The sequence below is a fragment of the Schistocerca gregaria genome, chromosome 3 (assembly GCF_023897955.1).
Source record: "Schistocerca gregaria isolate iqSchGreg1 chromosome 3, iqSchGreg1.2, whole genome shotgun sequence".
Classification (NCBI taxonomy): domain Eukaryota; kingdom Metazoa; phylum Arthropoda; class Insecta; order Orthoptera; family Acrididae; genus Schistocerca; species Schistocerca gregaria.
In genome coordinates, this window is record NC_064922.1 from 76,324,655 (window position 1) to 76,338,724 (window position 14,070).

The window sequence follows — 14,070 nt, forward strand, 5'->3', positions numbered from 1 at the left end:
ATGGGAGTAACGTCTCAAAGTGTCTACGCTTTGATCGTTCCGTGGAAGACTAGTAGTAGTTTCCGAAGCACACCCAGAGGCATTCTGTAATATAGGAATTTTTGAGTGTTGATGAAACACTGAAATTGCATCGGGTTTGAATATAACAGGCACCATACGGACTTTTCTCCATGGGAGTAATGTCTCAAACTGTATACGCTTTGATCGTTCCCTGGAAGACCAGTAGTAGTTTCCGAAGCACAACTGGAGGCATTCTGTAATCTGTTGACCTTCTGGGTGTTGATGAAACACAGAAATTGCGTCGGGATTGAATACAAAAGCACCATGCGGATTTTTCTCCACGGGAGTAATGTCTCAAGTTGTCTACGCTTTGATCGTTCCCTGGAAGACCAGTAGTAGTTTCCGAAGCACAACTGGAGGCATTCTGTAAGCTGTTGACCTTCAGAGTGTTGATGAAACACAGAAATTGCGTCGGGATTGAATACAAATGCACCATGCGGATTTTTCTCCATGGGAGTAATGTCTCAAGCTGTCTACGCTTTGATCGTTCCCTGGAAGACATGTAAGGGTTTCCGAAGCACATCTAGAGGCATTCTGTAATTTTTGGACGTTTAGATTGTTGATGAAACATCGAAATTGCATGGTGATTGAATACAACACGCACCATGCGGACTTTTCTCCATTGGATTAATGTCTAAAACTGTCTACGCTTTGATCGGTCACTGGAAGGCCAGTAAGAGTTTCCGAAGCACATCTGGAGGCATTCTGTAACCTTTGGACGTTTAGAGTGTTGATGAAACATAGAAATTGCATCGGGATTGAATACAACACGCACCATGCTGACTTTTCTCCATGGGAGTAATGTCTCAAAGTGTCAACGCTTTGGTCGTTCCCTGGAAGACCAGTAGTAGTTTCTGAAGCACAACTAGAGGCATTCTGTAATATGGGAATTTTTTAGTGTTGAAGAAACAAAGAAATTGCATCGGGTTTGAATTTAACAGGCACCATGCTGACTTTTCTCCATGGGAGTAATGTCTAAAACTGACTACGCTTTGATCGTTCCCTGGAAGACCAGTAGTAGTTTCCGATGCAAATCTGGAGGCTTTCTGTAATATGTGGACCTTCAGAGTGTTGATGAAACACAGAAATTGCATCGGGATTGAATACAAAAGGCACCATGCGGACTTTTCTTCGCGGGTGTAATGTCTCAAACTTTCTACGCTTCGATCGGTCGCTGGAAGGCCAGTAAGAAATTCCGAAGCACATCTAGAGGCATTCTGTAATCTTTGGACGTTTAGAGTGTTGATGAAACATAGATATTGCATCGGGATTGAATACAACACGCATCATGCTGACTTTTTTCCACGGGAGTAACGTCTCAAAGTGTCTACGCTTTGATCGTTCCGTGGAAGACTAGTAGTAGTTTCCGAAGCACAACTAGAGGCATTCTGTAATATAGGAATTTTTGAGTGTTGATGAAACACTGAAATTGCATCGGGTTTGAATATAACAGGCACCATACGGACTTTTCTCCATGGGAGTAATGTCTCAAACTGTATACGCTTTGATCGTTCCCTAGAAGACCAGTAGTAGTTTCCGAAGCACAACTGGAGGCATTCTGTAATCTGTTGACCTTCTGGGTGTTGATGAAACACAGAAATTGCGTCGGGATTGAATACAAAAGCACCATGCGGATTTTTCTCCATGGGAGTAATGTCTCAAGTTGTCTACGCTTTGATCGTTCCCTGGAAGACCAGTACTAGTTTCCGAAGCACAACTGGAGGCATTCTGTAATCTGTTGACCTTCAGAGTGTTGATGAAACACAGAAATTGCGTCGGGATTGAATACAAAAGCACCATGCGGATTTTTCTCCATGGGAGTAATGTCTCAAGCTGTCTACGCTTTGATCGTTCCCTGGAAGACATGTAAGGGTTTCCGAAGCACATCTAGAGGCATTCTGTAATTTTTGGACGTTTAGATTGTTGATGAAACATCGAAATTGCATCGTGATTGAATACAACACGCACCATGCGGACTTTTCTCCATTGGATTAATGTCTAAAACTGTCTATGCTTTGATCGGTCACTGGAAGGCCAGTAAGAGTTTCCGACGCACATCTGGAGGCATTCTGTAATCTTTGGACGTTTAGAGTGTTGATGAAACATAGAAATTGCATCGGGATTGAAAATAACAGGCACCATGCGGTCTTTTCTCCATGGAAGTAATGTCTCAAACTGTCTACGCTTTGATCGTTCCCTGGAAGACCAGTAGTAGTTTCGGAAGCACACTAAAAATCATTCTGTAATCTGTGGACCTTCAGTGTGTTGATGAAACACAGATATTGCATCTGGATTGATTACAACAGGCACCATGCGGACATTTTTTTGCGGGTGTAATGTTTCAAACTGTCTACGCTTTGATAGTTCGCTGGAAGACCAGTAGTAGTTTCCGAAGCAATTCTTTAGTCATTCTGTAATTTGTGGGGGTTTAGAGGGTTGATGAAACACAGAAATTACATCGGGCTTGAATACGACAGGCACCATGCGGACTTTTCTCCATGGGAGTAATGTCTCAAATTGTCTACGCTTTGATCGTTCCCTGGAAGACCAGTAGTAGTTTCCGAAGCACATCAGGAGATATCGAATAATATGTGGACCTTCAGAGTGTTGATGAAACACAGAAATAGCATTGGGATTAAATACAACAGGCACCATGCGGACTTTTCTCCATGAGAGTAATGTCTCAAACTGTCTACGCTTCGATAGCTCCCTGGAAGACCAGTATAGTTTCCGAAGCACATCTTGAGGCATTCTGTAATCTCTGGACCTTCAGAGTGTTAATGAAACACAGAAATTTCATCGGGATTTAATACAACAGGTACCATGCGTACTACTCTTCGCGGGCGTAATGTCTCAAATTGTCTACGCTTTCATCGTTCCCTGGAAGACCAGTAGTAGTTTCCGAAGCACTTCTGGAGGCATTCTGTAATCTGTGGACCTTCAGAGTGTTGATGAAACACAGGAATGGCATCGGGATTGAATACAAATGGCTCCATGCGGACTTTTCTCCATGGGAGTAATATCTCAAACTATCTACGCATTGATGGTTCCCTGGAAGACCAGTAGTATTTTCCGATGCTAATCTGGAGGCATTCTGTAATATGTGGACCTTCAGTGTGTTGATGAAACACAGATATTGCATCTGGATTGATTACAACAGGCACCATGCGGACATTTTTTTGCGGGTGTAATGTTTCACACTGTCTACGCTTTGATAGTTCCCTGGAAGACCAGTAGTAGTTTCCGAAGCAATTCTTTAGTCATTCTGTAATTTGTGGGGGTTTAGAGTGTTGATGAAACACAGAAATTGCATCGGGCTTGAATACGACAGGCACCATGCGGACTTTTCTCCATGGGAGTAATGTCTCAAATTGTCTACGCTTTGATCGTTCCCTGGAAGACCAGTAGTAGTTTCTGAAGCACATCAGGAGATATCGAATAATATGTGGACCTTCAGAGTGTTGATGAAACACAGAAATAGCATTGGGATTAAATACAACAGGCACCATGCGGACTTTTCTCCATGGGAGTAATGTCTCAAACTGTCTACGCTTCGATAGCTCCCTGGAAGACCAGTATAGTTTCCGAAGCACATCTTGAGGCATTCTGTAATCTCTGGACCTTCAGAGTGTTAATGAAACACAGAAATTTCATCGGGATTTAATACAACAGGTACCATGCGTACTACTCTTCGCGGGCGTAATGTCTCAAATTGTCTACGCTTTCATCGTTCCCTGGAAGACCAGTAGTAGTTTCCGAAGCACTTCTGGAGGCATTCTGTAATCTGTGGACCTTCAGAGTGTTGATGAAACACAGGAATGGCATCGGGATTGAATACAAATGGCTCCATGCGGACTTTTCTCCATGGGAGTAATATCTCAAACTATCTACGCATTGATGGTTCCCTGGAAGACCAGTAGTATTTTCCGATGCTAATCTGGAGGCATTCTGTAATATGTGGACCTTCAGTGTGTTGATGAAACACAGATATTGCATCTGGATTGATTACAACAGGCACCATGCGGACATTTTTTTGCGGGTGTAATGTTTCAAACTGTCTACGCTTTGATAGTTCCCTGGAAGACCAGTAGTAGTTTCCGAAGCAATTCTTTAGTCATTCTGTAATTTGTGGGGTTTAGAGTGTTGATGAAACAAAGATATTGCATCGGGTTTGAATACGACAGGCACCATGCGGACTTTTCTCCATGGGAGTAAAGTCTCAAATTGTCTACGCTTTGATCGTTCCCTGGAAGACCAGTAGTAGTTTCCGAAGCACATCAGGAGATATCGAATAATATCTGGACCTTCAGAGTGTTGATGAAACACAGAAATAGCATTGGGATTAAATACAACAGGCACCATGCGGACTTTTCTCCATGGGAGTAATGTCTCAAACTGTCTACGCTTCGATAGCTCCCTGGAAGACCAGTAGTAGTTTCCGAAGCACATCTTGAGGCATTCTGTAATCTCTGGACCTTCAGAGTGTTAATGAAACACAGAAATTTCATCGGGATTTAATACAACAGGTACCATGCGTACTAATCTTTGCGGGCGTAATGTCTCAAATTGTCTACGCTTTCATCGTTCCCTGGAAGACCAGTAGTAGTTTCCGAAGCACTTCTGGAGGCAATCTGTAATCTGTGGACCTTCAGAGTGTTGATGAAACGAAGAAATTGCATCGGGATTGATTACAACAGGCACCATGCAGACTTTTGTCCATGGGAGTAATGTCTTAAATTGTATACGCTTTCATCGTTCCCTGGAAGACCAGTAGTAGTTTACGAGGCACATCTGGAGGAATTCTGTAATATGTGGACCTTCAGAGTGTTGATGAAACACAGAAATGGCATCGGGATTTAATACAAATGGCTCCATGCGGACTTTTCTCCATGGGAGTAATGTCTCAAACTGTCTACGCATTGATGGTTCCCTGGAAGACCAGTAGTAGTTTTCGAAGCACATCTGGAGGCATTCTGTAATCTGTGGACCTTCAGAGTGTTGATGAAACACAAATATTGCATCGGGATTGAATACAACAGGCACCATGCGGACTTTTCTTCGTGGGTGTAAGGTCTCAAAGTGTCTACGCATTGATAGTTCCCTGGAAGACCAGTAGTAGTTTCCGAAACACATCTTTAGGCATTCTGTAATCTATGGACGTTTAGAGTGTCGATGAAACAAGGCAATTGCATCGGGATTGAATACAACCCACACCATGCGGACTTTTCTGCATTGGAGTAATGTCTCAAACTGTCTACGCTTTGATCGTTCCCTGGAAGACCAGTAGTATTTTCCGATGCAAATCTGGAGGCATTCTGTAATATGTGGACCTTCAGAGTGTTGATGAAACACAGAAATTGCATCGGGATTGAATACAACAGGCACCACGCGGTCTTTTTTCCATGGGAGTAATGTCTCAAACTGTCTACGATTTGATCGTTCCCTGGAAGACCCGTAGTAGTTTCGGAAGCACATCTAAAGGCATTCTGTAATCTGTGTACCTTTAGAGTGTTTATGAAATGCAGATATTGCATCGGCATTGAATATAACAGTCACCACGCGGACTTTTCCCTATGGGAGTAATGTCTCAAAGTGTCTACGCTTCGATCGTTCCCTGGAAGACCAGTAGTAGTTTCCGAAGCACATCTGGAGGCATTTTGCAATCTGTGGGCCTTTAGAGTGTTGATGAAACACAGTAATTACATCGGGATTCAATACCAAAGGCACCATGCAGACTTTTCTCAGCAGGTGTAATTCTCGAACTGTCTCCGTTTTGATCGTTCCCTGGAAGACCGGTATTAGTTTCCAAAGCACAACTGGAGGCATTCTGTAATATAGGACCTTTAGGGATTTCATGAAACACAGAAATTGCATCGGGTTTAAATACAACAGGCACCATGCGGACTTTTCTTCGCAAGTGTAATGTCTCAAACTCTCAACGCTTTGAACGTTCACAGGAAGACCAGTAAGAGTTTCCGAAACACATCTAGAGGCATTCTGTAATCTTTGGAAGCTTAGAGTGTTGATGAGATATAGAATTTGAATCGGGATTGAATAAAACACGCACCATGCTGACTTTTCTCCATGGGAGGAATGTCTCAATGTGTCTACGCTTTGATAGTTCCCTGGAAGACCAGTAGTAGTTTCCGAAGCACATCTGGAATCATTCTGTAATATCTGACCTTTAGAGTGTTGATGAAACACAGAAATTGCATCGGGATTGAATACAACAGGCACCATGCGGTCTTTTTTCCATGGGAGTAATGTCTCAAACTGTCTACGCTTTGATCGTTCCCTGGAAGACCAGTAGTAGTTTCCGATGCAGATCTGGAGGCTTTCTGTAATATGTGGACCTTCAGAGTGTTGATGAAACACAGAAATTGCATCGGGTTTGAAAATAACAGGCACCATGCGGTCATTTCTCCATGGGAGTAATGTCTCAAACTGTCTACGCTTTGATTGTTCCCTGGAAGACCAGTAGTAGTTTCGGAAGCACTTCTAAAGGCATTCTGTAATCTGTGGACCTTCAGTGTGTTGATGAAACACAGATATTGCATCGGGATTGAATACAACACGCATCATGCTGACTTTTTTCCATGGGAGTAATGTCTCAAAGTGTCTACGCTTTGATCGTTCCCTGGAAGACCAGTAGTAGTTTCCGACTCACAACTAGAGGCATTATGTAGTATAGGAATTTTTGAGTGTTGATGAAACACAGTAATTGCATCGGGTTTGAATATAACAGCCACCATGACGACTTTTCTCCATGAGAGTAATGTCTCAAACTGTCTACGCTTTGATCGTTCCCTGGAAGACCAGTAGTAGTTTCCGAAGCACATCTGGAGGCATTCTGTAATATGTGGACCTTCAGAGTGTTGATGAAACACAGAAATTGCATCGGGATTGAATACAACAGGCTCCATGCGGATTTTTCTCCATGGGAGTAATGTCTCAAACTGTCTACGCTTTGATCGTTCCCTGGAAGACTAGTACTAGATTCGGAAGCACATCTAAAGGCATTCTGTGATCTGTGGACCTTCAGAGTGTTGATGAAACACAGATATTGCATCGGGATTGAATACAACAGGCACCATGCGGACTTTTCTTCGCGGGTGTAAGGTCTCAAACTTTCTACGCTTCGATCGGTCGCTGGAAGGCCAGTAAGAGATTCCGAATCACATCTAGAGGCATTCTGTAATCTTTGGACGTTTAGAGTGTTGATGAAACATAGAAATTGCATCGGGATTGAATACAACACGCATCATGCTGACTTTTCTCCATGGGAGTAACGTCTCAAAGTGTCTACGCTTTGATCGTTCCGTGGAAGACTAGTACTAGTTTCCGAAGCACAACTAGAGACATTCTGTAATATAGGAATTTTTGAGTGTTGATGAAACACTGAAATTGCATCGGGTTTGAATATAACAGGCACCATACGGACTTTTCTCCATGGGAGTAATGTCTCAAACTGTATACGCTTTGATCGTTCCCTGGAAGACCAGTAGTAGTTTCCGAAGCACAACTGGAGGCATTCTGTAATCTGATGACCTTCAGAGTGTTGATGAAACACAGAAATTACGTCGGGATTGAATACAAAAGCACCATGCGGATTTTTCTCCATGGGAGTAATGTCTCAAGCTGTCTACGCTTTGATCGTACAATGGAAGACATGTCAGGGTTTCCGAAGCACATCTAGAGGCATTCTGTAATTTTTGGACGTTTAGATTGTTGATGAAACATCGAAATTGCATCGTGATTGAATACAACACGCACCATGCGGACTTTTCTCCATTGGATTAATGTCTAAAACTGTCTACGCTTTGATCGGTCACTGGAAGGCCAGTAAGAGCTTCCGAAGCACATCTGGAGGCATTCTGTAATCTTTGGACGTTTAGAGTGTTGATGAAACATAGAAATTGCATCGGGATTGAATACTACACGCACCATGCTGACTTTTCTCCATGGGAGTAATGTCTCAAAGTGTCAACGCTTTGGTCGTTCCCTGGAAGACCAGTAGTAGTTTCTGAAGCACAACTAGAGGCATTCTGTAATATGGGAATTTTTTAGTGTTGATGAAACAAAGAAATTGCATCGGGTTTGAATATAACAGGCACCATGCTGACTTTTCTCCATATGAGTAATGTCTAAAACTGACTACGCTTTGATCGTTCCCAGGAAGACCAGTAGTAGTTTCCGATGCAAATCTGGAGGCTTTCTGTAATATGTGGACCTTCAGAGTGTTGATGAAACACAGAAATTGCATCGGGATTGAAAATAACAGGCACCATGCGGTCTTTTCTCCATGGGAGTAATGTCTCAAACTGTCTACGCTTTGATCGTTCCCTGGAAGACCAGTAGTAGTTTCGGAAGCACATCTAAAGGCATTCTGTAATCTGTGGACCTTCAGTGTGTTGATGAAACACAGATATTGCATCTGGATTGATTACAACAGGCACCATGCGGACATTTTTTTGCGGGTGTAATGTTTCAAACTGTCTACGCTTTGATAGTTCCCTGGAAGGCCAGTAGTAGTTTCCGAAGCAATTCTTTAGTCATTCTGTAATTTGTGGGGGTTTAGAGTGTTGATGAAACAAAGATATTGCATCGGGATTGAATACAACAAGCACTATGCGGACTTTTCTCCATGGGAGTAATGTCTCAAACTGTCTACGCTTTGATGGTTCCCTGGAAGACCAGTAGTAGTTTTCGAAGCACAACTGGAGGCATTCTGTAATCTGTGGACCTTCAGAGTGTTGATGAAACACTGAAATTGCATCGGGATAGAATTCAACAGGCACCATGCGGACTTTTCTTCGAGGGTGTAATGTATCAAACTGTCTACGCTTTGATAGTGCCCTCGAAGACCAGTAGTAAATTCCGAAACACATCTGGTGGCATTGTGTAAAATGGGACCTTTAGAGTCTTGATGAAACACAGAAATTGCATCGGGATTGAATACGACAGGCACCATGCGGACTTTTCTCCATGGGAGTAATGTCTCAAATTGTCTACGCTTTGATCGTTCCCTGGAAGACCAGTAGTAGTTTCCGAAGCACATCAGGAGATATCGAATAATATGTGGACCTTCAGAGTGTTGATGAAACACAGAAATAGCATTGGGATTAAATACAACCGGCACCATGCGGACTTTTCTCCATGGGAGTAATGTCTCAAACTGTCTACGCTTCGATAGCTCCCTGGAAGACCAGTAGTAGTTTCCGAAGCACATCTTGAGGCATTCTGTAATCTCTGGACCTTCAGAGTGTTAATGAAACACAGAAATTTCATCGTGATTTAATACAACAGGTACCATGCGTACTATTCTTCGCGGGCGTAATGTCTCAAATTGTCTACGCTTTCATCGTTCCCTGGAAGAGCAGTAGTAGTTTCCGAAGCACTTCTGGAGGCATTCTGTAATCTGTGGACCTCCAGAGTGTTGATGAAACGAAGAAATTGCATCGGGATTGAATACAACAGGCACCATGCAGACTTTTGTCCATGGGAGTAATGTCTTAAATTGTATACGCTTTCATCGTTCCCTGGAAGACCTGTAGTAGTTTACGAAGCACATCTGGAGGCATTCTGTAATATGTGGACCTTCAGAGTGTTGATGAAACACAGAAATGGCATTGGGATTGAATACAAATGGCTCCATGCGGACTTTTCTCCATGGGAGTAATGTCTCAAACTGTCTACGCATTGATGGTTCCCTGGAAGACCAGTAGTAGTTTTCGAAGCACATCTGGATTCATTCTGTAATCTGTGGATCTTCAGAGTGTTGATGAAACACAGAAATTGCATCGGGATTGAATACAACACGCATCATGCTGACTTTTTTCCATGGGAGTAATGTCTCAAAGTGTCTACGCTTTGATCGTTCCCTGGAAGACCAGTAGTAGTTTCCGATTCACAACTAGAGGCATTCTGTAGTATAGGAATTTTTGAGTGTTGATGAAACACAGAAATTGCATCGGGTTTGAATATAACAGGCACCATGACGACTTTTCTCCATGAGAGTAATGTCTCAAACTGTCTACGCTTTGATCGTTCCCTGGAAGACCAGTGGTAGTTTCCGAAGCACATCTGGAGGCATTCTGTAATATGTGGACCTTCAGAGTGTTGATGAAACACAGAAATTGCATCGGGATTGAATACAACAGGCTCCATGCAGATTTTTCTCCATGGGAGTAATGTCTCAAACTGTCTACGCTTTGATCGTTCCCTGGAAGACTAGTACTAGATTCGGAAGCACATCTAAAGGCATTCTGTGATCTGTGGACCTTCAGAGTGTTGATGAAACACAGATATTGCATCGGGATTGAATACAACAGGCACCATGCGGACTTTTCTTCGCGGGTGTAATGTCTCAAACTTTCTACGCTTCGATCGGTCGCTGGAAGGCCAGTAAGAGATTCCGAAGCACATCTAGAGGCATTCTGTAATCTTTGGACGTTTAGAGTGTTGATGAAACATAGAAATTGCATCGGGATTGAATACAACACGCATCATGCTGACTTTTGTCCATGGGAGTAATGTCTCAAAGTGTCTACGCTTTGATCGTTCCGTGGAAGACCAGTAGTAGTTTCGGAAGCACATCTAAAGGCATTCTGTAATCTGTGGACCTTCAGTGTGTTGATGAAACACAGATATTGCATCTGGATTGATTACAACAGGCACCATGCGGACAATTTTTTGCGGGTGTAATGTTTCAAACTGTCTACGCTTTGATAGTTCCCTGGAAGACCAGTAGTAGTTTCCGAAGCAATTCTTTAGTCATTCTGCAATTTGTGGGGGTTTAGAGTGTTGATGAAACAAAGATATTGCATCGGGATTGAATACAACAGGCACTATGCGGACTTTTCTCCATGGGAGTAATGTCTCAAACTGTCTACGCTTTGATGGTTCCCTGGAAGACCAGTAGTAGTTTTCGAAGCACAACTGGAGGCATTCTGTAATCTGTGGACCTTCAGAGTGTTGATGAAATACAGAAATTGCATCGGGATTGAATTCAACAGGCACCATGCGGACTTTTCTTCGAGGGTGTAATGTATCAAACTGTCTACGCTTTGATAGTGCCCTCGAAGACCAGTAGTAAATTCCGAAACACATCTGGTGGCATTGTGTAAAATGGGACCTTTAGAGTCTTGATGAAACACAGAAATTGCATCGGGATTGAATACGACAGGCACCATGCGGACTTTTCTCCATGGGAGTAATGTCTCAAATTGTCTACGCTTTGATCGTTCCCTGGAAGACCAGTAGTAGTTTCCGAAGCACATCAGGAGATATCGAATAATATGTGGACCTTCAGAGTGTTGATGAAACACAGAAATTGCATTGGGATTAAATACAACAGGCACCATGCGGACATTTCTCCATGGGAGTAATGTCTCAAACTGTCTACGCTTCGATAGCTGCCTGGAAGACCAGTAGTAGTTTCCGAAGCACATCTTGAGGCATTCTGTAATCTCTGGACCTTCAGAGTGTTAATGAAACACAGAAATTTCATCGGGATTTAATACAACAGGTACCATGCGTACTACTCTTCGCGGGCGTAATGTATCAAATTGTCTACGCTTTCATCGTTCCCTGGAAAACCAGTAGTAGTTTCCGAAGCACTTCTGGAGGCATTCTGTAATCTGTGGACCTTCAGAGTGTTGATGAAACGAAGAAATTGCATCGGGATTGAATACAAGAGGCACCATGCAGACTTTTGTCCATGGGAGTAATGTCTTAAATTGTATACACTTTCATCGTTCCCTGGAAGACCAGTAGTAGTTTACGAAGCACATCTGGAGGCATTCTGTAATATCTGGACCTTCAGAGTGTTGATGAAACACACAGAAATGGCATCGCGATTGAATACAAATGGCTCCATGCGGACTTTTCTCCATGGGAGTAATGTCTCAAACTGTCTACGCATTGATGGTTCCCTGGAAGACCAGTAGTAGTTTTCGAAGCACATCTGGATTCATTCTGTAATCTGTGGATCTTCAGAGTGTTGATGAAACACAGATATTGCATCGGGATTGAATAAAACAGGCACCATGCGGACTTTTCTTCGCGGGTGTAAGGTCTCAAACTGTCTACGCATTGATAGTTCCCTGGAAGACCAGTAGTAGTTTCCGAAACACATCTTTAGGCATTCTGTAATCTATGGACGTTTAGAGTGTCGATGAAACAAGGAAATTGCATCGGGATTGAATACAACCCACACCATGCGGACTTTTCTGCATTGGAGTAATGTCTCCAACTGTCTACGCTTTGATCGTTCCCTGGAAGACCAGTAGTATTTTCTAATGCTAATCTGGAGGCATTCTGTAATATGTGGACCTTCAGAGTGTTGATGAAACACAGAAATGGCATCGGGATAGAATACAAATGGCTCCATGCGGACTTTTCTCCATGGTAGTTATGTCTCAAACTGTCTACGCATTGATGGTTCACTGGAAGACCATTAGTATTTTCCGATGCTAATCTGGAGGCATTCTGTAATATGTGGACCTTCGGAGTGTTGATGAAACACAGAAATTGCATCGGGATTGAATCAACACGCATCATGCTGACTTTTTTCCATGGGAGTAATGTCTCAAAGTGTCTACGCTTTGATCGTTCCCTGGAAGACCAGTAGTATTTTCCGATTCACAACTAGAGGCATTCTCTAGTAGAGGTATTTTTGAGTGTTGATGAAACACAGAAATTGCATTGGGTTTGAATATAACAGGCACCATGACGACTTTTCTCCATGAGAGTAATGTCTCAAACTGTCTACGCTTTGATCGTTCCCTGGAAGACCAGTAGTAGTTTCCGAAGCACTTCTAAAGGCATTCTGTAATATGTGGACCTTCAGAGTGTTGATGAAACACAGAAATTGCATCGGGATTGAATACAACAGGCTCCATGCGGATTTTTCGACATGGGAGTAATGTCTCAAACTGTCTACGCTTTGATCGTTCCCTGGAAGACTAGTACTAGATTCGGAAGCACATCTAAAGGCATTCTGTGATCTGTGGACCTTCAGAGTGTTGATGAAACACAGATATTGCATCGGGATTGAATACAACAGGCACCATGCAGACATTTCTTCGCGGGTGTAAGGTCTCAAACTGTCTACGCATTGATAGTTCCCTGGAAGACCAGTAGTGGTTTCCGAAACACATCTTTAGGCATTCTGTAACCTGTGGAAGTTTTGAGTGTTGATGAAACAAAGAAATTGCATCGGGATTGAATACATCAGGCACCATACTGACTTTTCTCCATGGGAGTAATGTCTCAAACTGTCTATGCTTCGATAGTTCCCTGGAAGACCAGTAGTAGTTTCTGAAGCACATCAGGAGCCATCCTATAATATGTGGACCTTCAGAGTGTTGATGAAACACAGAAATTGCATCGGGATTGAATACAACAGGTACCATGCGTACTACTCTTCGAGGGCGTAATGTCTCAAATTGTCTATGCTTTCATCGTTCCCTGGAAGACCAGTAGTAGTTTCCGAAGCACTTCTGGAGGCATTCTGTAATCTGTGGACCTTCAGAGTGTTGATGAAACGAAGAAATTGCATCGGGATTGAATACAACAGGCACCATGCAGACTTTTGTCCATGGGAGTAATGTCTTAAATTGTATACGCTTTCATCGTTCCCTGGAAGACCAGTAGTAGTTTACGAAGCACATCTGGAGGCATTCTGTAATATGTGGACCTTCAGAGTGTTGATGAAACATAGAAATGGCATCGGGATTGAATACAAATGGCTCCATCCGGACTTTTCTCCATGGTAGTAATGTCTCAAACTGTCTACGCATTGATGGTTCGCTGGAAGACCAGTAGTATTTTCCGATGCTAATCTGGACGCATTCTGTAATATGTGGACCTTCGGAGTGTTGATGAAACACAGAAATTGCATCGGGATTGAATAAAACACGCATCATGCTGACTTTTTTCCATGGGAGTAATGTCTCAAAGGGTCTACGCTTTGATCGTTCCCTGGAAGACCAGTAGTAGGTTCCGATT